The sequence below is a fragment of the Rhinopithecus bieti genome, unplaced genomic scaffold, assembly GCF_001698545.2.
Source record: "Rhinopithecus bieti isolate Rb0 unplaced genomic scaffold, ASM169854v2 scaffold_10612, whole genome shotgun sequence".
NCBI lineage: Eukaryota > Metazoa > Chordata > Mammalia > Primates > Cercopithecidae > Rhinopithecus > Rhinopithecus bieti.
Window position 1 is genome coordinate 2,808,545 of NW_016806990.1, and position 25,354 is coordinate 2,833,898.

Below are 25,354 nucleotides of genomic sequence, written 5' to 3' on the forward strand. Positions count from 1 at the left end.
CACATCCTTGCCAGCATTCGCTATTTTTTTTTTTTTTTTTTTTTGTCTTTTTGATAGTAGCCATTCTAACTGGGGTGAAATGATTTCTTATTGTGGTTGTGATTTGTCTTTACCTGAAAGTTAATGATGTGAGTATTTTTCATATACTTATTGGTCATTTATATGTCTTCTTTGGAGATATATCTATTTAGGTGTTTTGCTCATTTAAAAATCAGATTATTGATTTATTTTTGCTTTTGAGTTTGAGTTCCTTATAAATTCTACATATTAATTCCTTGTCAGATACATAATTTTCAAATATTTTCTACCATTCTGTAGGTTATTTCTTCACTCTGTTGATGGTTTTCTTTGTTGTACAGAAGCTTGTTAGTTTGATGTAATTACATATGTTTACTTTTGCTTTTGTTGCTTGTGCTTTTGAGTTCTTGTCAAAATATCATTGACTAGACCAACGTCATGTTTCCCTGATGTTTTCTTTTAGTAGTTTCATAGTTTCAGGTCTTTATTTGAGTCTTTAATCCATTTTGAATAGATTTTTGTACATGGGGACAATTAGGGGTCTAGTTTTATACTTTCACATGTGAATATCCAGTTTTCCCAGCACTATTTGTTGAAGAGACTGTCCTTCTTCCTTTGTGTGTTCTTGGTGCCTTTGTAAAAATTCAGTTGACTGTAAATGTATGGATTTACTTCTGGGTTCACTATTTTGTTCTATTGATCTACATGCCAATACCATGCTGTTTTGGGTATGTGGTGTATAGGTTTGCAGTATATTTTGAAATCAATAGTGTGATGCCTCCGACTTTGTTCTTTTTGCTCAGGTTGCTTAAGCTACTCGGGGTCTTTTGCAGTTTCATAAAAATTTTAGAATTGCTATTTCTATTTCTGTAGAGTGCCACTGGAATTTTGATAGGATCACATTGAATCTGTATATCACTTTGGATTGTGTGGACATTTTAACAACATCAACTCTTTCATGGGCATGAAATACCTTTCCATTTATTTATGTCCTTTCCAATTTTTTAAATTAATGTGTTATAGTTTTCATTATGGAAATCTCTCACTTTAGATTTAGTCCTAGGTATTTTTTTGTAGCTATTGTAAATGGGATTGATTTCTTGATTTCTTTTTCAGATAGTTCACTACCAGCATTTATAAACACTATTGATTTTTAGTCATGTTTCATTGTATTACTCTTTGCTTAATTTGGCTTCACAGGTACTGCATTTTGATAAATTGAAGGTGTGTGAAACCCTGCATTGAGCAAGTTTTCCAACAGCATGTGCTCGCTTCATGTCTCTGTGTCACATTTTGGTAATTCTCATAATATTTCAAAATTCTTTATTATTTTTATATCCTTTATAGTGCTCTGTGCTCTGTGATCTTTGTTTTAAAATCTTATTTTAAAATTTTGTACATTATCATGGGGTACAAGTGCAATTTTGCTACCTCGATATATTGCATTATGGTAAAGTCTAGAAACATTACTGATTTTTCTATGTTGATTTCATATTCTGCCATTTTGCTGTATTTGTTTATCAGTTCTAATAGTTTTTTTTCCTGGAGTCTTTAGAATTTTCTAAATATAAGATCATCTCATCTGCAAACAAGGACAGTTTAATTTCTCCTCTCCAATCTGGATGCCTTTTGTTTCTTCCTCCTGTCTAATTGCTCCCAGTACTATGACTGGTAAAAGTGGCCATCCTTGTCTTGTTTCAGATCTTAGAGGAGAAGCTACAACTTTTCCACATTTAGTATAATGTTGGCTGTCAGTTTATCATATATGGTCTTTATTATGTTGAGGTATTTTTTTTAACAAGCCATTTAACTGGAAGAGGTATGCTTCTTTTGTGCCCAATTTGTTGAGTATTTTCATCATGAAAGAATGTTGACTGTTGTCAAATGTCTTTTTGATATCTATCGAAATGATCACATAGTTGTTGTCATTTCTTCTGTCTGTTGTGGTATATCACATTTATTAATTTGCGTATGTTAAACCATCCTTGAGATGTATCCTATTGAATCATGGTGAATGATCTCTTTAATGTGCTGTCAAAATCTGACCACTAGTATTTTGTTGAGAATCCTTGCATTCATGTTCATCAGGAATATTTGTTTGTAGTTTGTTGGTGGTGTTGTGTTTTTGTCTGGTTTTGGTATCAGAGTTATGCTGGCCATGTAGAATGAATTTGGAAGTCTTTCCTCTTTTTCAATGTTTAGAATAGTCTGTGAAGAATTGGTATTAGTTCTTTAAATATTTTGCAGTATTCTGCAGTAAAACCGTCAGGTCCTGGATTTTCTTTGAGGGGAGACTTTTATTATGGCTTTAATCTTGTTGCTCATTATTCATATGTTTAGATTTTCTATTTCTTCTTGATTCAATCTTGGTAGGTTGTATGTATCCAGGAATTTATTCATTTATTCTAGATTTTCCAATTTCTTGGTATAAAATTGTTCATAGTAGTTTCTTTTTTAATTTTTATTTCTTCTAAAAGAAAACACAACATACATGTGCAGAACGTGCAAGTTTGTTACATAGGTATACATGTGCCATGGTGGTTTGCTGCACCTATCGACCCATCCTCTAAGTTTCCTTCCCTCACCCCCCACCCCCCACCCCCCAACAGACCCTGGTGTGTGTTATTCCCCTGTCTGTGTCCATGTGTTCTCAATGTTCAACTCCCACTATGAGTGAGAACATGTGGTGTTTGGTTTTCTGTTCCTGTGTTAGTTTGCTGAGGATGATGGCTTACAGCTTCAACCATGTCTCTGCAAAGGACATAACTCATTCCTTTTTATGGCTGCATAATATTCCATGGTATATATGTACCACATTTTATTTATCCAGTCTATCATTGATGGGCATTTGGGTTGGTTCTATGTCTTTGTTATTGTAAATAGTGCTGTAATAAACATATGTGTGCGTGTATCTTTATAGTAGAATGATTTATATTCCTTTGGATATATATACCCCCAATGGTATTTCTGGGTCAAACGGTTTTTCTGGTTCTGGATCCTTGAGGAATCAACACACTGTCTTCTACAATTGTTGAACTAATTTACATTCCTACCAAGAGTGTAAAAGCGTTCCTATTTCTCCACAGCCTCACCAGCATCTATTGTTTCCTGACTTTTTACTAATCACCATTCTGACTGGTGTGAGATGTTATGTCATTGTGGCTTTGATTTGCATTTCCCTGATGATCAGTGATGTTAAGGTTTTATTTTTTCATATGTTTGTTGGCTGTGTATATGTCTTCTTTGGAGAAGTGTCTGTTTGTATCCTTTGCCCACTTCTCGATGGAGTTGTTTGTCTTTTTCTTGTAAATATGTTTAAGTTCCTTGTAAATTCTGGATGTTAGACCTTTGTCAGATGGGTAGATCGCAAAAATTTTCTCCCATTCTGTAGGTTGCCTGTTCACTCTGATGATAGTTTCTTTTGCTGTGCAGATGCACTTTAGTTTAATTAAGTTCTATTTGTCAATTTTGGCTTTTCTTGCAATTGTTTTTGGTATTTTTGTCATGAAATCTTTGCCCATGCCTGTGTCCTGAGTTGTATTGCCTAGATTTTCTTCAAGGGTTTTTTACGATTTTGTGTTTTACATTTAAGTCTTTAATCCATTTTGAGTTAATTTTTGGATAAGGTGCAAGGAAGGGGTTCAGTTTCAGTTTTCCCAGCACCATTTACTGACTAGGAGATCCATTCCCCATTGCTTGTTTTTGTCAGGTTTGTTGAAGATCAGATGATTGTAGATGTGTGGTGTTATTTCTGAGGTTTCTGTTCTGCTCCATTGGTCTATATGTCTGTTTTGGTATAAGTACCATGCTGTTTTGGTTACTGTAGTCTTGTAGTATAGTTTGAAGTTGGTATCATGATGCCCCCAGCTTTGTTTTTTATGCATAGGATTGTCTTGGTTACACTGGGTCTTCTTTGATTCCATATGAAATTTAAAAGAGTTTTTTTTCTAATTCTGTGAAGAATATCAATGGTAGTTTGATGGGAATAGCATTGAGTCTATAAATTACTTTGGGCAGTATGGCCATTTTAATGATATTGATTCCTCCTATCCATCAGGATGAAATGTTTTCCCATTTGTGTCCTCTCTTATTTCCTTGAGCGGTGGTTTGTTGTTCTCCTTGAAGACATCCTTCATATCCCTTGTTAGCTGCATTCCTAGGTATTTTATTCTCTTTGTAGCAATTATGAATAGAAGTTCATCCATGATTTGGCTCTCTGTTTGTCTATTGTTGGTGTAAAGGAATGCTTGTGATTTTTTTCACATTGATTTTGTGACCTGAGACTTTGCTGAAGTGGCTTATCGGTTCAAGGAGTTTTTGGGCTGAGATGATGGGGTTTCCTAAACATAAAATCATGTAATCTGCAAACAAACACAATTTGACTTTCTCTCTTCCTATTTGAATATGCTTTATTTCTTTCTCTTGCCTGATTGCCCTGGTCCAGAACTTCCAATACTATATCAAGTAAGAGTAGTAAGAGAAGGCATCCTTGTCTTGTATGGGTTTTCAAAGGGAATGCTTCCAGCTTTTGCTCATTCAATATGATATTGGCTGTGGGTTTGTAGTAAATAGTTATTATTTTGAGATATGTTCCATCAATATCTATTTTATTGAGAGTTTTTAATATGAAGGGATGTTAAATTTTATCAAAGGCCGTTTCTGCATCTATTGAGCTAATCATGTGGTTTCAATCTTTTGTTCTATTTATGTGATGGATTACCTTTATTGTTTTGCATATGTTGAACCAGCCCTGCATCCCAGGGATGAAGCCAACTTGATCGTGGTGGATAAGTTTCTTGATGTGCTGCTGGATTCAGTTTACCAGTATTTTATTGAGGATATTCACAACAATATTAGTCAGGGCTATTGGCCTGAAATCGCCTATTTTTTTTTTTTTTTTTTTTTTTTTTTTTGAGACGAAGTCTTGCTCTGTCCCCCAGGCTGGAGTGCAGTGGTGCGATCGTGGTTCACTGCAAGCTCCGCCTCCCGGGTTCACGCCATTCTCCTGCATCAGCCTCCCAAGTAGCTGGGGCTACAGGTGCCCGGCTAATTTTTTGTATTTTTAGTAGAGATGGGATTTCACTGTGTTGGCCAGGATGGTCTCGATCGCCTGACCTCGTGATTCACCTGCCTCAGCCTCCCAAAGTGCTGGGATTACAGGAGTGAGCCACTGCGCCTGGACAAAATTTCCTTTTCTTGTGTGTCTGTTCCTGGTTTTGCTATCAGGATGATATTGGCTTTATAAAATGAGTTAGGGAGGAGTCCATCTTTTTCAATTGTTTGGAATAGTTTCAGAAGGATTGATACTAGCTCCTCTTTGTATTTCTGGTAGAATTCAGCTGTGAATCCACCTGGCCCTGGGTTTTTTGGGGTTGGTAGGCTATTAATTACTGCCTCAATTTCAGAACTTGCTATTGGTCTATTCAGAGATTCAAGTTCTTCCTGGTTTAGTCTGGGGAGGCTGTATGTGTCCAGGAATTTATCAATTTCTTCCAGGTTTTCTAGTTTGTTTGCATAGAGGTGTTTACAATATTCTCTGATGGTAGTTTGCATTTCTGTGGGGTCAGTGGTGATTCTCCTTTATCATTTTTTACTGTGTCTATTTGATTCTTCTCTCTCTTCTTCTTTATTCGTATAGCTAGTGGTCTATCTATTTTATTAATTTTTTTTAAAAAAAAACAGCTCCTGGGCTGGATGTGGTGGCTCATACCTATAATCCCAGCACTTTGGGAGGCCTAGGCGGGCAGATCACGAGGTCAGGAGGTCGAGACCATCTTGGCTAACATGGTGAAACCCCGTCTCTACTAAAAATACAAAAAAATTAGCTGGGCGTGGTGGCGGGCACCTGTCCCAGCTACTTGGGAGGCTGAGGCAGGAGAATGGTGTGAACCTGGGAGGCGGAGCTTGCAGTGAGCCAAGATCGTGCCACTGCACTCCAGCCTGGGCGACAGAGTGAGACTCCGTCTAAAAAAAACAAAAAAAAAACAAAACAACAACAACAACAAAAATGGTTCCTGGATTCACTGATATTTTGGAGGCTTTTTCATGTCTCTATCTCCTTTAATTCTTCTCTGGACTTAGTTATTTCTTGCCTTCTGCTACCTTTTGGATTAGTTTGCTCTTGCCTCTCTAGCTCTTTTAATTGTGATGTTCGGGTGTCGATTTGAGATCTTTCTAGGTTTCTGATGCAGGCAGTTAGTGCTATAAATTTCCCTCTTAACAGTGCTTTAGCTGTGTCCTAGAGATTCTGGTACGTTGTCTCTTTGTTCTCATTGGTTTCAAAGATCTTCTTGATTTCTGCCTTAACTTCATTGTTTACCCGGGAGTCATTCAGGAGCAGGTTGATCAATTTCCATGTAATTGTGTGGTTTTGAGTTTCTTAATACTGAGTTCTAATTAGATTGTACTGTGGTCTGAGAGACTGTTATGATTCCAATTCTTTTGCATTTGTTGAGGAGTGTTTTACTTCCAAATATGTGGTCTATGTTAGAATAAGTGCCGTGTGGCACTGAGAAGAATGTGTGGCACTGAGAAGAATGCATATTCTGTTGATTTGGGATAGAGAGTTCTGTAGATGTCTACTAGGTCCACTTGATCCAGATTTCGGTTCGAGTTCTGAATATCCTTGCTAATTGTCTGTCTCATTGATCTGTCTAATGCTGACCATGGGCTGTTAATGTCTCTATTATTGTGTGGGAGTCTGAGTCTCTTCGTAGGTCTCTAGGAACTTGTTTTATGAATCTCGATGCTCCCGTATTGGGTGCGTATACATTTAGAATAGTTAGCTCTTCTTGTTGAATTGTTAACTTTATCATTATGTAATGTCCTTCTTTGTCTTTTTTGATCTTTGTGGGCTCAAAGTCTGTTTTGTCAGAGACTAAGATTGCAACCCCTGCTTTTATTTTTGCTTTCCATTTGCTTGTTAAATTTTCCTCCATCCCTTTATTTTGAGTCTATGTGTGTCTCTGCCTGTAAGATGGGTCTCCTGAATACACCACACACCAATGGATCTTGACTCTTTATGCAATTTGCCAGTCTGTGTCTTTTAATTGGGGCATTTAGCCCATTTACATTTAAGATTAGTATTGTTATGTGTGAATTTGATCCTGTCATCATGATGCTATTTGGTTATTTTGCACACTAGTTGATGCAGTTTCTTCATAGTGTCATCGGAACTATGGTACTAATATGGTATGGAAAACATATATTCGTGTGTTTTTTGTGGTGGCTGGTACTGGTTTTTCCTTTCCATATTTAGTGCTTCTTTCAGGAACTCTTGCAGGGCAGGCCTGGTGGTAATGAAACCCCTCAGCATTTGCTTGTCTGGAAAGGATTTTATTTCTCCTTCACTTATGAAGCTTTGTTTGGCTGGATATCAAATTCTGGGGGGAAAATTCTTTTAAGAATATTGAATATTGGCCCCCACTCTCTTCTGGCTTGTAGAGTTTCTGTTGGAAGGTCCACCATTAGTCTGATGGGCTTCTCTTTGTGGGTGACCTGGCCTTTCTCTGTGGCTGCCCTTAACAGTTTTTCCTTAATTTCGACCTTGGAGAATCTGATGATTATTTGTCTTGTGGTTGATCTTCTTGTGGAGTATCTTAGTGGTGTTCTCTGTATTTCCTGAATTTGCATGTTGGTCTGTCTTGCTAGGTTGGGGAAGCTCTCCTGGGTAATCCTGAACTGTGTTTTCCACCTTATTTCCATTCTCCCCATCTCCTTCTAGTACTCCAATCAATCGCGGGTTTGGTCTTTTTATGAAGTCCCATATTTCTTGGAGGCTTTGTTCATTCCTTTTCATTCTTTTTTTCTCTATTCTTGTCTGCATGCCTTATTTCAGCAAGGTAGTCTTCAAACTCTGATATCTTTTTTTCCGCTTGGTCGATTCAGCTGTTGCTACTTGCGTATGCTTTATAACGTTCTCGTGCTGTGTTTTTCAGCTCCATCAGGTGGTTTATATTCCTCTTTAAACTGGCTGTTCTAGTTAGCAATTCCTCTAACCTTTTATCAAGGTTCTTAGCTTCTTTGCATTGGGTTAGAACATGCTCCTTTAGCTCAGCATAGTTTTTTTTACTACCCATCTTCTGAAGCCTACTTCTGTCAATTTGTCCATCTGATTCTTCGTCCAGTTCTGTGCTCTTGAAGGAGAGACGTTGCAATCATTTGGAGGAGAAGAGGTACTCTGTCCTTTTGGGGTTTCAGCATTTTCTTGTTGATTCTTTCTCATCTTCATGAGTTTGTCTAGTTTTGGTCTTTGAGGCTGCTGACTCTTGGTTGGGGTTTATTAATTTTTTTTGTTGGCATTTTTGTTGTTGTTGATCTGTTGTTGTTGCTTCCTGCTTGTTTGCTTTTCTTTTGATAGTCATGTCCCGATTCTGTAGGGCTGCTGCAGTTTGCTGGGGGTTTACTTCAGGCCCTATTCATCTGATTTGCTCCTGTGCCTGGAGATATTACTCAAGGAGACTGGAAAACAGTAAAGGTGGGTGCCCACTCCTTCTTCTGGGAACTCTGACCTCGAGGGGCACCAAACTGATAGCAGTAGGATCGCTCCAGTATAGGGTGTCTGACAACCCCTGTTGGAGGGTCTCACCTAGTTGGGTGGCACAGGGAACAGGACCCATTTAATGAAGTACTTTGCCCCTTGTTGGAGGGGGTGAAACCCATTCTTGGGGGGGAAACCCATTCATCTGGGCTGCCTGGATTCCTCAGAACTACCAGGAAGAGAGGCTAAGTTGGCTGGTCTACAGAGACTGTGGCCACCCCTCTTCTTAGGGGATCAGGCCCAGCTAGATCTAGATTCTGTCCCTGAGTCTCCAGCTGGAGTTACTGGCTTTCCTGCAGGGAAGCCCTGCCCAATGAGGAAGGATGGGTCAGGGTAAGGCCTGAAGAGGCACTCTGGCTGCAGACTGCCACAGCTGGTGTGTTGGGCTGTGGGGACAAGTCTTGGGACCAAATATAGCCTCCTTGGCTCCAGCAGTGGAGAAGTGTAGCATGGAGCTATAGAGATGGCTGCCACCCTTCCCCCACCCAGGGATCTTAGCGAGTTATGCAGTTGTGAGTCCCAGTGCTGGCTGCTGCCCTTCCTCCAAAGAGCTCAAACTGCTTAGACAGCAGGCAGTGGCAGCTGTGGTGCTGATTACTCCTCTCCCCGGGAGTTGGGTAGGCTTACCTAGATTCCAGCTGAGAGGCTCTGAGAATCTGCATGTTCCAGGGTTGGGACGCTAGGCCCCGGTGGCGTGGGTTCATGAGTGGTATCTTCCAATCTATAGGTTGCACAGTTCCAGGGAAGAAGAACAGTTTCCCTGGCTGTGTAGCATGCTCACTCACCACCTCCCTTGGCTGGGGGGAGGGGGTACCCTACTCCATGTGGTTCTCAGGTGGGCCACGTACCACACTGTTCTTCATTCTCTCTGTGGGTCATGCCAGCCTTCTAGTCAGTTTTGAAGAGGGAACCTGGATACTTTGTTTGGTGATGAGGGATTCACACGCTTACAGTTTTTTTTTGATGGGAGCCTCTGAATGCCACTGCTTCCAGTCGGCCATCTTGGCCCTGCCTCCATAGTATTTTCTTATAATCCTTTTTATTTCTGTGTTGTCAGTTGTAATGTCTCCTTTTTTATCTCTGATTTTATTCATTTGAGTCTCTTCTTTTTTTTCTTAGTCTGGCTGAGGGTTTGTAAATTTTGTTAATTTTTTTTTCAAAAAAACAACTATGTTTTGTTGATCTTTTATGTTATCTTTTTAGCATCCGTTTTATTTATTTGTGCTCTGATCTTTATTATTTCTTTCCTTATAGTAATTTTGAGTTTAGTTTGTTCTTGTTTATCTAGTTCTTTGAGATGAATTGTTGGGTTGTTTATGTGAAATCTTTCTTTGTTTTTGATGTAGGGCATTTATTGCAATAAACTCCTCTCTAAGGACTGCTTTGCTGAATCCTATAAGTTCTGGGTATGCTGTGTTTCCATTTTCATTGGTCTCAAAAAATGTTTAAATTTATTCAGTGACCCGTTGATTGTTTAGGAGTATGTTAGTTAATCTCCATGTATTTGTATAATTTCCAAAGTTCCTCCTGTTGTTGATTTCTAGTTTTATTCTATTATGGTCAAAAAAGATACTTGATATAATTTATTTTTTTTAATTTGTTAAGACTTGTCTTGTGTCCTGACATATGATCTATCCTGGAGAATATTCTATGTGCAGATGAGAAAAATGTGAATTCTACAACCATAGGCAAAGAAACAAAAAACAGAGACCAAAAACCTGACCTAAGCCTCATATTTTATATTTAAAATTTTTTTAAAAAAAGGATCATGGGCTTAAATGAAAATATAAAATTGTAAAACTTTGAGGCAGGGCAAGGTGCCTGTAATACCAGTCCTTTGAGAGACCAAGTTGGGACAATTACTTGAGGCCAGAAGTTCAAGACCACCCTGGGCAACATAGTGAAACCCCATCTCTCCAAAAACAATTTAAAACATTAGCCGGCTGTGGTGGCTCATGCCTGTTGTCCTAGGTACTTGGAGGCTGAGGGAGGGGGATCATTTAAGCCCAGGAGTATGAGGTTACAACAAGCTATGATCACACTATTGAACTCTAGCCGGGGGCGACAGAGAGAGACCTTGTCTCTAAAGCAACAACAGTTACAATACAACAAAACTTTTAGAAAATAACAAGAGAAAATCTTTAAGATTTAGGGTTAAGCAAAGTGTTCTTATACCTGAGACCAAACATGATTCATAAAAAGAAGAGTAGATAAATTAGGCTTCACTAAAATTAGAAATTGTGCCTGCAAAAGTCTCTCTTATGATGAAAAGACAGGTTTCAGACTGGGGGAAAATATTTGCAAACTACATCTTCAACAAATGACTATGTCTAGACTAGCTCTTCAGGACTGGGATATATAAATAAATCTCAAAACTCAACAGTAAAAATCTGGGCATGGTTGTAAGCACCTGTAGTCCCAGCTACTTGGGAGGCTGAGGTAGGAGGATTGCTTGAGCCCAGGAGTTTGAGGCTGCAGGGAGCTATGATCACACCACTCCAGACCTGGGGACAGCATGAGATCCCATCTCTAGAACAAACAAACAAACAAACAACCTCAACAGTAACAAATATTTCGATTAGAAAATGGGCAAAAGACATGAAGAGATATAAATAAATATTTCATTAAGCAGGATTACAGATGGAAAATCACCTGAAATGATGTTCAGCATCACCAGCCATTATGAAAACCAAAATTAAAACCTGTGAGAAAGGCTAAAATAAATAAAATAAAATAAAATAAAATAAAAGGCTAACATTAAATGCTAGCTAGGGTATGGAGAAACAGGATCTCTCACACAGCAGGAATGTAATAGTGCAGCCACTCTGAAAAAGTTGGGCACTTTCTTAACAACTGAAGCATGCAACTACTATATGATTGAGTGATTGCTATCCTGGGCATTTATCCCAGAGAAATGAAAACTTACCTTCACAAAACATTCTGAATTTCTTTAAGTAATTGTTTATAGAGTCTTTATTCATAATATCCTGAAACTGACAACAACCCATATATCCTTCAATAGGTGAATGGTTCAACAAACGATGGTACATTGATGCCATAAAATATTTCTCAGCAATAAAAAGAACTATGAAAAGAACATGAAACACACTATTAAAATGCAACTTGAGGCTGGGCGTGGTGGCTTATGCCTGTAATCCCAGCACTTTGGGAGGACGATCATCTGAGGTCAGGAGTTTGAGAGCAGCCTGGCCAACATGGCAAAACCCCGTCTCTACTAAAAATCCGAAAAATTATCCGGGCGTGGTGGCGGGCACCTATAATCCCAGCAACTTAGAGACTGAGGCAGGAGAATGGCCTGAACCCAGGAAACAGAGGTTGCAGTGAGCCGAGATTGCACCATTGCACTCCAACCTGGGCAACAAGAGCAAAACTCCGTCTCAAACAAACAAACAAACAAACAAACAAATCAACTTTGAATAAATGTCTAGAGAATTACACTGAAAGGGAGAAAAGTCAATCTCAAAAGGTTTCACACACTATATTATTCCATGTATATAATATCCTTGTAATGACAAAAATTACAGAGATGGAGAACAGATTAGTATTTGTAGGAGTTAAGAGGAGAATGGGGATGAGGGGGGTGATGAAATGGCTATAAAAGGCTTACACAAAGGATCCTTGTGGTGATGAAAGGATTCTATATCTTGACAGTGTCAAATTGCCTTCCACAAAGAGTATTCCAATTTATATGCCTGCCAATATTGTAATGAATATGCCAAATATTCCCATGTCCTAGCCCCCTCACCCAATATATTGTATCACACTTTTTGACTTTCGCCAGTCAGGTCATTGGTTGTGGTATTGTTTTCATGTGTATTTTAAGTGATCTGTGAAAACCTCTTAAAATATTTTTTCTCATGTTTAAAAGTCATTTGTGTTTCTTTTTCTCTGAACTGCCTACAAATTTTTGAGCTCGTGGGGAAGCTCCCTGCCAAGATACTGGTTTCCTTAAATGGTCTCACCCACTGCCACTCCCTCTCCCTCCACACACACATATATCTTCTCTTTCTCATTAGGATAGTTCTTGATTCTATAATTAAGTTTTACCTCTGGTGCCTCTTGGAATCTCGAAGCAAGTGGTATACTTTCCTGCTAAAGAGTGGATTATTGAGAATAAATAGCTCGACCCTATTTATTTTTCTGTGCCACACCTAGTGAATTCTATAATATTTACAATCCCATAAGAATTATCAGGACATATTTCTTTTGCATTCCCTCTCTGCTTCTATTTTGAAGTTCATTTAATTTACTATTTTTTTGTAGTGAGTGTTAAGCTCTTTGACGTGGATGACCCTGTCTTTTCATCTCCCGCTCTCACTGCCTTGCACACAGGACCTGCGTCTTGGAAGCCCTCACTTGGTATTAGTCCACTAGTGACTTTCCTGCAACACTCATCCTTGAGATGTGTTTAGCTGACATTAGGAAGCCACAGCTTTGGGAGTGGCTAGCTTCTGTTTCTGCCCTGGCAAACTATTTCTAGGATAAAGATTTAGAGTCATGGAACTCGCCTCACAAAATAAAAGGAAGTTTTGTTGGTTTGGTCACTTTTGATGTCTTTCTAGTCCCAGCTGGTTGCTGTCCATTGCCCTCAGGTTGTCTTCTCTCTCTTGAAAACCTGCTCTTAGCAAAGGACTTGGTAAGTTCATTCACACTGAAGTGCAACTGACAACAGTTTAGATGAAGAGTTTGCGTGGTAACCTATTCAAAACCTGACGCTGAGCAATGAAGCTGTAATGCTGATATTTCATGATACAGATGGCAAGTACGAGAGTTAAGTGTTTGGCCAAGCAAAAGTCTTACATTCTAGAAATCTGAACACAGAGATGGCATGAATTTTCTCTACTCCTGCATGAGACACTGGTCCCTCTTTTGGGCTGTGGAGGCGGTGAACTTCTAAGAAAGCTAAGCAGATTTAGCAGTGGTGCACAAGGTAGTATTTAAGCATTCTGGTCCACATCATAATAGATGCATTAAGGAAGGTGGTAATAGTTCATTTTATAAACTCTCCTTTTTTATTATACTAATTGATGCAACTGATGATGTTTCTCTTCCTTAATAATAGTGACATTCATTTAATACCTCCATATTAACCAGTAGGTTCCAACTTATACTAACAGCAGTTTTAGAAAAATTTATTAAAATTAAGAAAGGCTCAAGAAAAACAAAAAGAATAATTCCATTAAAAAATAGAGCCTATTGTTGTAGACATTAATGGACTATCTTAGTCCATTAGGACTACTGTAACAAAATACCATAGACTAGGTGGCTTATAAACAACAGAAATTTGTTTCTCATAGTTGGGCTGGGAAGTCCAAGATCTAGGCACTGGCAGATTTGGTGTCTGGTAAGTGCCGGCTTCCTGGTTTATAGGTGGTGCCTTCTTGCTGTGTCTTCACAGGGAAGGGAGTGGCTAGCCCTCTAGGGCTTCTTTTATAAGGGCACTGATCTCATTATGAGGGCTCCACCCACATGGCCTAACCACCTCCCAAAGGCCCCACCTCCTCATACCATCATCTTGGAGGTTAGGATTTCAATACGTGAATTTTGGAGGACCATGAACATTCAGTTCACTGCACGAACTATCATTTGCCTCTTTCTCTATTTTCAGGTAGCTATTCCCTTTATTATAAATGCAATCTTCCTTTCTGCCAGTGACATCTCTTAGCTTTAATTGATTTTCTTGACAGCATTTTCCTATTCTGGTTCTTCTTCTGTTGTTCCATTTTCCAGATGCAATCCTGTTTTTTATTTAGACAGCTTTTTTTTTTTTTAAGCCCTTCATAAAAATTCCAGCAATTGTTTCTTGCTCTCTGCCTCTTCCAGAGAAATTGTAATTTGCAGAGGCTTAATTAGGATCTCTTAGGATTCTCCACACTTTAGGATTTTAATAAGTACTATTAGCACATGATAGTCCCCAGGTTTCTTAGTTCTTCCAAATTTTCTTCCCCAAATCTGTATAGTCGTGGTTTCTTAAAACATTTCTTTCTAAAAGAAGTCTGAAAGAAAACCAGATAAACATTATTATTACATCAAAGTTGCAAAACTTTTTCCATACCACCATGTGGAATTGTTGTTTTAAGTTTTTTTAAAAAGCAAATGCTGAAACTCATTGGAATGCTGTGTTCATAATAAGAAACCATTTTAATGATCACATATGTTGTTGTTTTAAGGGCTCATTTTATGATGGAAAGAATACACTCTAGACTAGACGATCTTGGGGATTGGATTCATGCAATTCCTTCTTCATTATATGCTGAGCTGTTTATTAATCAGCCAGGCTCCACGGTCTGTTTTTATTCACTTTGATTTCTTTAGTGTTTAAAGTTCAGGGTTTAAATTTTAGTACTAAAATGAAGACGACTGTTGCTTTTAGTTGTTTGTTTGTTTATTACGCCAACTAGATTTCTAAACATTTCCAGGCTGCAAAGGGAAGAAAGAAACAACAAAAAAGATGGGAGCAATATCCTGTCAACACGTTCGCTTATTGTATCTGGAGCCCTTGGAATGAGCCAATTAGTCCTAAAGTTCTATTTGAGATTGTACTGCAAAGGCATTTGTTTTGCAGCATGGATTTTTTTTTTTTTTTTTTAAGTTAGGAGCAAATAGGACCAATAATGTGCTTTGATTCAGAGAGTTTTCCACCCACCGTCTTCACCCAATTGTACCTCACTCTCTGCTGTCGGACTTAAGAGCTTCTCAGTCTTTAGGAGTCTCCTATCATGTGAATGACAGTGTCGCGGATACACATTTTAGTCCAAAACGCTAAGATGCAAAAAAACCTCACACTATTTCTTTCTTTAATGCAATTAATTTCCAGTTAATCCTGCTCCACAGACAGATTCATTAGTGGGTCTCCCTCATGCTACATAAAAACTTAGGGGACAGTGCTTCAGCACCGCAGAACATTTGGGGAAGGGTCCTCTGTTCCAGTCTACATTGATCACCTGGGAGAGGAAAGTATATACATATAGTGGTGATAACCTACAAATTGCATTTGTCAGTTTACTTGAAGAGTAAACAGGCTTTCAAATTAACCCATCTTGGGGAAGTCTTGTGATTCATTATGACACCCAGTTCCTGAGTAAGGAATCTTATCCCTAGTGACTGAAATGGTTGACATACTCATTAACGCAAAACCTACTGACAAAGAACAAAGGACATGGATTTATTTCTGAGTCATGAGGTTTACTCATTGTCATACAGGCAGACATTTTAGAACCTAGGTAGCAATCTGTAACCAATGATTGCAATTTCTATATTATGCCCTCCAGTGGAAATGGACAACTGCAGGGTGAGGAGTCCTCCCTTCTAAACTCTCCTATGAAAGCCTGTCCAACTTTTAACAGATTCTGGAACACTCCCAATTTTGTTGGTGTGTTTTCCTGGGCCCATCCTCACATTTGAGTTCCAATAAAACTTTATTAATTTCCTTCCTTCCTTCCCTCCTTCCTTCCTTCCCTTCTTTTTCTCTCTCCCTTTCCTTCCTCCCTCTCCCTTCCCTTCCCTTCTCTTTTCTTCTCCTCTTCTCTTTTCCTTCCTTCCTTCCTTTTATCCTCTCTTTCCTTCCTTCCTCCCTCCCTCCCTCACTCCTTCCCTTCTCCTTCCTTCCTTCCTTCTTTCCTTTTTCTCTCTCCCTTTCCTTCCTCCCTCCCTCCCTCCCTTCCTTCCTTCCCTCTTTCCTTCCTTCCTTCCTCTCTCTCCCCTTCCTTCCTCCCTCCCTCTCCCTTCCTCCATCCCTCTCCCTTCCTCCCCCTTCTCTTCCCTTCCCTTCCTTTCCCTTCTCTTCCCTTCCCTTCCTTTCCCTTCTCTTCCCTTCCCTTCTGTTTTCCTTCCTTCCTTCCTTCCTTCCTTCCTTCCTTCCTTCCTTCCTTCCTTCCTTCCTGCTGAAACAGAAGAGTTCCCTGACCCCCCTCACAGAATGTGCAATAGGGGTTTGGCTCGTTTATTGGGACACCATGTGCTCAAAACCCTTATGGGAGGGGAAGCATGCAGGTGAGCAAATGCAGGAGCCAGGGCGAGTGCTTTTGGGCTGCGGTCCCATGGCAGTGTTTAGGAGTACTGCGATGCTGTTTTAGCCCTGCCATCTGGGGATTGCTTGAGTGTTAAACAGCTCAGTGAAGAGTCGGTGTGACAGCCTTTTTGGATTCCTGCACCTAGTGCATCCCAAATTCTAGTCCAATGTCCAGGAAGAATCAGGTCACAAGGACTTGAAGGATGGTGAATGTAGGGATTTTATTGAGTGCTGGAGGTGTCTCTCAGCAGGATGGGGAGCTGGAGAGGGGATGGAGTGGGAAGATAATCTTCTCCTGGAGTTCGGCCATCCCACAGCCCATCTCTTCTCTGACCACCCCTAGCCGAACTCCCCTGGATGTTCAGATGTTTCCTCTCTTTTCTCCTTCTCTGTCGCTCCACTCTGTTGCTCTTTTCCTCAAGAAGTCTGGGGTTTAGGGTTTATATGGGCACAGGATGGGAGGTGGGGGCATGGCAGGCCAAAAGGCAGCATTTGGGCATGAAAATAGGAATGCCTGTTCTCATTTAGGGCTGTGGGTTTCCAGGCTTGAGGGTGGGGCCTTTGCCGGTGAACAGCCCTCTTCTACCCAGTATTTCCCTGACTTCTGTTCATTTTCCTCCCTCTCTCCCTCCCTCCTTTCCTTCCTTCCTTCCTTTTTCTTTCCTTTTATGACAGGTTTTCCTGTCACTCAGACTGTCACAATCATAGCTCATTCCAGCTTTGAAGTCCTGGGCTCAAGTGATCCTCTCGCCTCAGCTTCCTGAGTAGGAGTAGCTAGGACTGCAGGTGTGCAATGCTGCACCTGGCTCATTTTTTCCCCCTATTTTTGTACTTTTCATTTTTTGTAGAAACAGGGTCTTACTATATTGCCTGGATTGGTCTCCACCTCCTGGCCTCAAGTGATCCTCCCACCTCTGCCTCCCAAAGAGCTGGAATTACAGGCATGAACCACTGTGCCTGGCTTCAAATTATTTCTGCCTCAGCAGCTTTAATTTCTATTAGCAGGGGAAAGAGCACAACACACATTGGGAGGTCAATCAATTAGCTGCTTTGGCTAATGTTTTGTTTCCTTGTGAATGGACCCAGGAATGAAGAGAATCTAACCTAAGATGGGGTGAAAGTAGATCATTCCTCCATATCAAGTGCAAGGGCTATTCAGTTAGAGGCCAACACAGATGTCTGATCAAAGGTAAAAGTCTCTGTGTGCTTGCAACAAGGAAGTTGTCTAATGAGGTCTGAAGACAGAAAGTCAATGGCAGGGCCTCTGGTTGTGTCCTGCCCTTCTGCCACACTGGGCCTGCCTTCAGCAGCAATGTCCCTTGGTGGTTGTCTGCCTTCTGCCACCTGCCTTCATTTACACTTGCAGTGGGGTTTATTTACTGTCACTATCATTTGGATATACAAAGAAATTTTAATTCCCTTATTTTTCAGACATCAACCTGACCTTCCTTATCAGCACTTGGTGATGATGGTGCTGACAGGTAACACAATACAATCCAGTTGAACCCTTTGTCTGATTCAATCGTTTAACTTTTTCTTAAAGGTTTAATTTAGGATTTTATGATATTTTCCCATTCTTTTAGATTCCACTCTGCTGCTTTCCAATATGGCGCCTGGGGAGAGGTGCCCGTGACTGCCTGGTTTTGGAGGAAGGGGTTGCCTAGCCTCATATTGGTTCTTAGGGCATTCTGGCTGGCATCTGCTGAGGGATGTTTAGTGTGCCCGTATCCCTGGTCATTCTACAGTATCCACCCTTGACATCTGTGGCTGCTAATCTCATGGTCTATTGTTTCTCAGACTCTGTCAGGGCCTGGCCAGCTTACCCCTAACATTTGCAAGGCCTGGGGCAAGGCTTCCATGATGTATGGATACCTAAAAGTTAGCAATCAAGCTAACACACTTAAATATGTTCCATACCTTTACCTTGCCTTGACAAATATATATCTTTATAATGACAAAATTGAAAAATATATTTAAAACTACAGCTTTTGTAAATTGGAAAGTCAGTAAAATTTTGACAAATTTATATATAATTATACATCGGAGTGTTCTGTTGATGGATTGATGATATTTACGTGACATGCAATGAACACATAATTCAATAAATTTTGTTGTCTATTTCAATCATTTATTTTTCTTGGTTTCATTTTAGCCCAATCATTAATTACATTTTTTATGATCAAGATTTTCATAATTTGGTTTCATTGATAGTAATGCCAAATGAGATAACATTTCCTGAATCATTATACTTTTTATATATTTTCCCTTAGCTTCAATCTGGAGAAATCGGGAGATACCTTGCTTTGCAGAAAGTTTAGCAAACAGAATTGTCAATAAAAATTTTAAAGCAACATTTGATTTGGAATGAATCCATGACTTTTTTATGCATGTTGAAACATTGTAATGAAATTGTTGTATAATAGTATACTAAAATTGTTACTAAAGACATTATTGCCAATTATTCAATTTCATCATATAAATATTACTACTTATACCATAAGTAAGGCGGTCATCACCTTGTCTTTTGTTCCATACAGTTTGTCTTCAGCTTTTCTCCTTTCAACTTTTCAATTCTTAGATACTATATTTTAAAAAGTGAAAATAGCTATGCCCTGCTCAAAATGTGCAGACCTCTCTTTAGTGAAAACTATGCCTTGATCCATAAGGGCCAAAAATGGTGTCTATAGAAATAGTTTGGAGATTATTTCTACATAAATCTTCTTCACAATCAAACAGTTTTGTTTCCTTATTTTAATTTTAGTTTTAATTGAAGTGTTATAATTTTCTACATTTCACATGCAGCCTCTTTCAATTTAGACAAACTGTATTTTTCCGAAATTAAAAAAAATTTGATCTTTCAAAAAATAAAATAACCAAAGTTAAGTTTTTGTTTGTGCTAATATTTATAGCAAGCAACAGTTCCAACCACATTCCATGAATAGTGCAAATTAAAATTAATTTCATGTTTGTATTAGCCAATGCCCTCTTTTTTTTTTTTTTTTTTTGAAATGGAGTCTCACTCTGTTGCCCAGGGTGGGGTGCAGTGGTGTGATCTCAGCTCACTGCAACCTCCACCTCCTGGTTTCAAGCGATTCTCCTGCCTCAGCCTCCTGAGTAGCTGGGATTACAGGCGCACACCACCATGCTTGGCTAATTTTTTGTATTTTTAGTAGAGACGGGGTTTCAACATGTTGGTCACGCTGGTCTAACTCCTGACCTCATGATCCACCTGCCTCGGCCTCCCAAAGTGCTGGGATTACAGACATGAGCCACCACGCTGGGCTCAATGTACTCTTTATATGAGCATCTTCTCTTGATCGTCTTGCGTTGATTTACAGAACATTGTATGTACTAAAGTGGTTGTAATGTCAAAGTTAACATGCGTTTCACCAATATTTTTCCCTCCTTTAAGCCAATCTAGAAAATACTGTACATGAGCTATGATTTTTCTGGAGAATGTCATTGCCACGGCACAGTTGAAGTCCTGCCTCCAGAGTCATACACATCTGTTGTGAATACTGATCNGCGATTCTCCTGCCTCAGCCTCCTTAGTAGCTGGGATTACAGGCGCACACCACCATGCTTGGCTAATTTTTTGTATTTTAGTAGAGACGGGGTTTCAACATGTTGGTCACGCTGGTCTAACTCCTGACCTCATGATCCACCTGCCTCGGCCTCCCAAAGTGCTGGGATTACAGACATGAGCCACCACGCTGGGCTCAATGTACTCTTTATATGAGCATCTTCTCTTGATCGTCTTGCGTTGATTTACAGAACATTGTATGTACTAAAGTGGTTGTAATGTCAAAGTTAACATGCGTTTCACCAATATTTTCCCTCCTTTAAGCCAATCTAGAAAATACTGTACATGAGCTATGATTTTTCTGGAGAATGTCATTGCCACGGCACAGTTGAAGTCCTGCCTCCAGAGTCATACACATCTGTTGTGAATACTGATCTTGTCCGTGAGTTCCCCTGGGATTCCAAACTGGAACGTAAAGAGAAGCAAGAAAATGAACATTTAGCACTCATAGGATAATTCTATTGTATTCCTGCTGAGAGAAAGAATTTCATACACTGAGTGCTTCCTCTGCTCAAAGCCCCTCTGCTTTGAAGCGGTGCCAATCTCTAACATCAGCAGTGGGACCACCTCATAACGGCACTGAGAAGCAGTCATCTTGTTTTGAGATCACAAAGTATGTGAGGTGTATCCCTGGCATCTGAACGGTGCTAGTCACGAGAGTAGATAGGTTGTGGGCATGCTGTGCCAGCCCTGGGCACTGGATCACAAGCGATGGAGATGCCCATGTGTTCTTATCCCACAGAACCATCCACATAGGCACTTGGCTTTTTATGACTCTGGGAAAGTGTCATTGGAAGAATTAGGTGGATGCATATGTTCCAGTTTTTCATTCCTAAATTCCATATATAATACCATTATATTTGCTTGGTCATGTATACTATTTTAGATAATTATTTTATTTATCTATTTATGTATTTTACCTTAAGTTCTGGGATACATGTGCAGAACGTGCAGGTTTGTTACACAGGTATACATGTGCCATGGTGGTTTGCTGCACCTATTAACCTGTCATCTAGGTTTTAAGCCCCACATGCATTAGGTATTTGTCCTAATGCTCTCCCTCCCCTTGCCCTCCCACCCCCAATAGGTCCTGTGTGTGATGTTCCCCTCCCTGTGTCCACGTGTTCTCATTGTTCAACTCCCACTTATGAATGAGAACATGCGGTGTTTGGTTTTCTGTTCCTGTGCTAGTTTGCTGAGAATGATGGTTTCCAGCTTCATCCGTGGCCCTGCAAAGGACATGAACTCATGATAATAGTTTTATATGATTTAATTCTGAACATTTTATTTTTATTCCTTATTCAACCAATACATTCGCCTGGATGTGTATGTGGGTGTGTATGTGTGTGTGTGTGTGTGACATGCTGTGCCTGCTAAAACATGGGGCCTGAGGCACTTGGCCTTGGGTGCCTCTTGTCTAGGTCTAAGGTCAGGACTGGAACCTGGGACCTTCCCCAGGGACCCAGCCTGCTCCTGGCCTTACAGATGCTGCAGACTCTTCCAAGTGACTGCTGTGTCCCAGGCTACACACCCTGCAGCCTCAACTTTGGGCTCACCATATTCTCTGCCGCGATGGCTTCTCTGGCTCTCAAACCAGTGTCAATTCCGTATGGAAATCAGGGGTGGCTTGGGTATGCAAACTAGAACGTCCCTCTGCTTGGCCACAACGTTCTTCCCTCCTAACTATGGTTGGACCACTCCAGTTGGTGAGCATCACCCTCTATAGCAACAGCACCCGGTCTCCGGCATTCAAAAGGTCACCTATGCAGAAGTCTCAGGATGGCGATAGCAAGGCATATATGTCTTCTCTCTCCTCTCTTCTGTCTGATTTTCTCTTTCCACTGTCTCTCTGAGTGGCAAGGAGTGGGATTTTGTTATTTTCCTAATAAAAAATGTTATGAACTACTCACTTGGCTTAGCCCTTGAAATGTTAAATATGAGAGCTAAAGAAATTTAGAAAATCTTTTTGTCCTCAAGAATGCTATCCTTTTAGGCCGATTTTCTACAGTTAAACTTTATATCTGATGTCAGAAATGAAATAGTGATTCTTCATTCATTCCTCCATTCTCTGATTCTTTCTGTAGCAGTGGTTCTCCAGCTTGAGAGCACGTAGGAGTCACCTGGAGAGCTCATGAAAACAGGTTGCTGGGCTTCACCCTTGAGTTTCTGATTCAGTAGGGGCAGGGTGGGGACTAAGAATTTTCATTTCTAGCGAGTTCCAGTGGTGCTGATGTTTCCGGTCCAGGGATCACCAGTGGAAACCCATTAGTCTATGCCATCCTAGTCCCACCCACCTGACACCTCATGCTCACCAGGAGGATAGCTTGGGCTGACCAGAGAGAGGTTTCCTGTGTGAGGAGGTAAGATAGGAAGGCACATGAGTTTTTACTTTTATCCCTCTTAACAAACTCACTGAAAAGCACCAGCTCCAACTACCTGCTTATTTCAGTTGAGTATAGTTTAACAATATGAAATTTAAAAGAAACCATCCTTTCTGTTTTGCATCTGAGATCTGCCTGTTTCCAAGACACAGATACCTTCTTTGCTTAACTGAGATTTCTATGACATGTTCTTTCACCATGATAATTTATCTACTGTAACTTTTTTTAAAATTTCAGTTTTTTTCTAGGTTTCATTTTAAATTATACTTAAGTGAAATTTAGCACATAGCAAAGACATGGAATCAACCCAAATGCCCATCAGCGAAAGACTGGATAAAGAAAATGTGGTACATATACACAATGGAATATTATGCAGCCATAAAAAAGAATGAGATCACGTCTTATGCAGGGACATAGATGAAGCTGGAAGCCATTATCCCCAGCAAATAATGCAGGAACAGAAAACCAAACACTGCATGTTCTCATTTATAACTGGGAGCTGGACAATGAAAACACATGGACACAGGGAGGGAAACAACACATATGGGGGCCTGTTGGAGGCGGAGTGAGGAAGATGGGGAGGGAGAGCATCAGGAAAAATAGCTAATGCATGCTGGGCTTAATATCTAGGTGATAGGTTGATAGGTGCAGCAACCACCATGGCACATGTTTATTTATGTAACAAACCTGCACATCCTGCACATTTAGTCTGGAACTTGAAATAAAATAAAACAAAAATTTAGCATAAATGTATGTTCCTGCTTTGGAAGATTTTCTTCCACTTTTTCATGGTAGCAAACAGAGCGACGTCATTGATCACTTAATTATGACTCCCTGGGGAGGAAAATGTTAATGAAAATATTTGAGAAAACCAAGAAGCATTTTTCAGATTTGAATGCCAAGTCACAATACAGCCAATCTGGTCTTTTTTAAAAACAGCATCGTGTCCATCACTAAATCTTTCTATAAAAGGCCGTTTGGTGCTTCTGCTTTTAAAGGGATTTGCAGGGTGAGAAAGACATTTAGCACATTCCACACCCATCTTGCTCTATTTGTTCTGGTAATAATGCACAATTGTAGATCTACAGGTTTATAAATAATATTAAACCAGAAGTAGCACTACATTACTTTGTTTTTCCAAACCTCAGTATTAAACTTAGTCTTTTACAGCTTCCTAATTTAAATAGGATCTTCTCTCCTTGTTTGGCAAAAGAGGCTGTCACCAACCATGAAATCCTTCTAACACTGAATGTCGTTGCATCTTCTTGTATAATAGATCAGTCAATAATTGTGAAGATGATTTTGAACCCATTTCTGATTTTTACCACTGGGTTTTCTTTCCTCCTTTTGTCTCTGCAAGCGATATGTGAATGCATCTCATAAATGCTCTGCTCTCAGCTGCTGAACATTCTCCTGCTGAAAGGCAGGGAGCTAATTAGCACAGCCACCTCGACAGCGTCTGCACCAGTCACCCCTGGATGCATGCTGGAACACCTTTGAACAATGAATGACAGTCTGCAGAGAGCACAGAGCTCCTAGAGAACATAAAAATGCAATGGAACAGAATGAAGGGATGCAAGTCACAATCGTCTCAACTGCAAGTTGGCAAAGTAAACATTGCCCCAAAGGTCAGACACGAGGCTGGGTTTACTATCACTGGCTTCTTATGTATTCATAAGGAGAGAGATTTCTACGAGATGCAGGGCGGGAAATTGATAAAGAGGATGAAAACACACCTACCTGCCCAAGCCGTTAGTATGGGCAGATGGGCAAGCTAACTTGCTTATGGCCTGCGTAGATTATATATCATGTTTGGACCTCATGAAGACATTGTGCATATTTAGAGACATGTCAGGAAATTTGGAGGTGCAAATTTGAAGTTATTTTGATGGCGTTAGAAGTTCTGCACATTTGCAAAATTCCGTAATCCTTTATAAAGTGAACATAAAATAGTGGTTTTCCTATTTTCTTTTAAAGGAAAGATGCAGGGATTTTTATCTTCTCAGGGTTAGATTCGATACAGGATCAAAGTGTGATATTTTAAAATGTTTACGATCATGAGTACCTGTCGTGACTCCCTTTCTAATTATCTGTAGGAGATGAGAATCTATTTCATGCCTTGTCTGAAAAGATTTCTGTTGATAGCTTTAAATGACCAATTATTTCTTTCTGCACATTTCGGTAATTTTATTTCATGACTTTTGAACACCTTTTATTCTTGAAATTTCTCACCAATATTTGCTTTGAATTAAGTCGCAGGGTGCTCATTGTACACCCCAAATCTTCATTTATGGAGCTGTTGTCATTGTGACAATCTTGCCTGTAGTAAAAAAGTTCTAGCAATAGTCAGTGTGGAATTTACATTATTTAACTTTCAAGAGAAGGTATAGGTTTGTAGGTTCTTTTTTAATTTTTGTGAAAAACTTTTGTTAATTTTGAACTAGGTCCCAAATACTCAAAAGAGTGAGGTAAGGAAATGGAAGGAGACAAGGCAGTGACTCATCAGCCCTCCTGGTTCCGCGCCACAGCGTGGGTGGCCTTCAGGGTGGTCTCATCGGCCGCTTCGCACCCCAGTTCCACTCTGGAGAGGAGTTGGACTTGATCTTTTCTAAATAGAAATGACATTTTACTTCCACTTGGAGTGTTAAAAGAGGGACTTTGTACCCCATGGGACAATATTAAATAAAGGTGTGAAATTTAGTGTGCCAAGTTAAAAAAAGAAAAAAAAGAAAAAAGAAAGAAAGGATCGAACTACTGAATTAAAGTCAAAGATTCAGCATTTTTTTTCCTAGTGCCAAAAA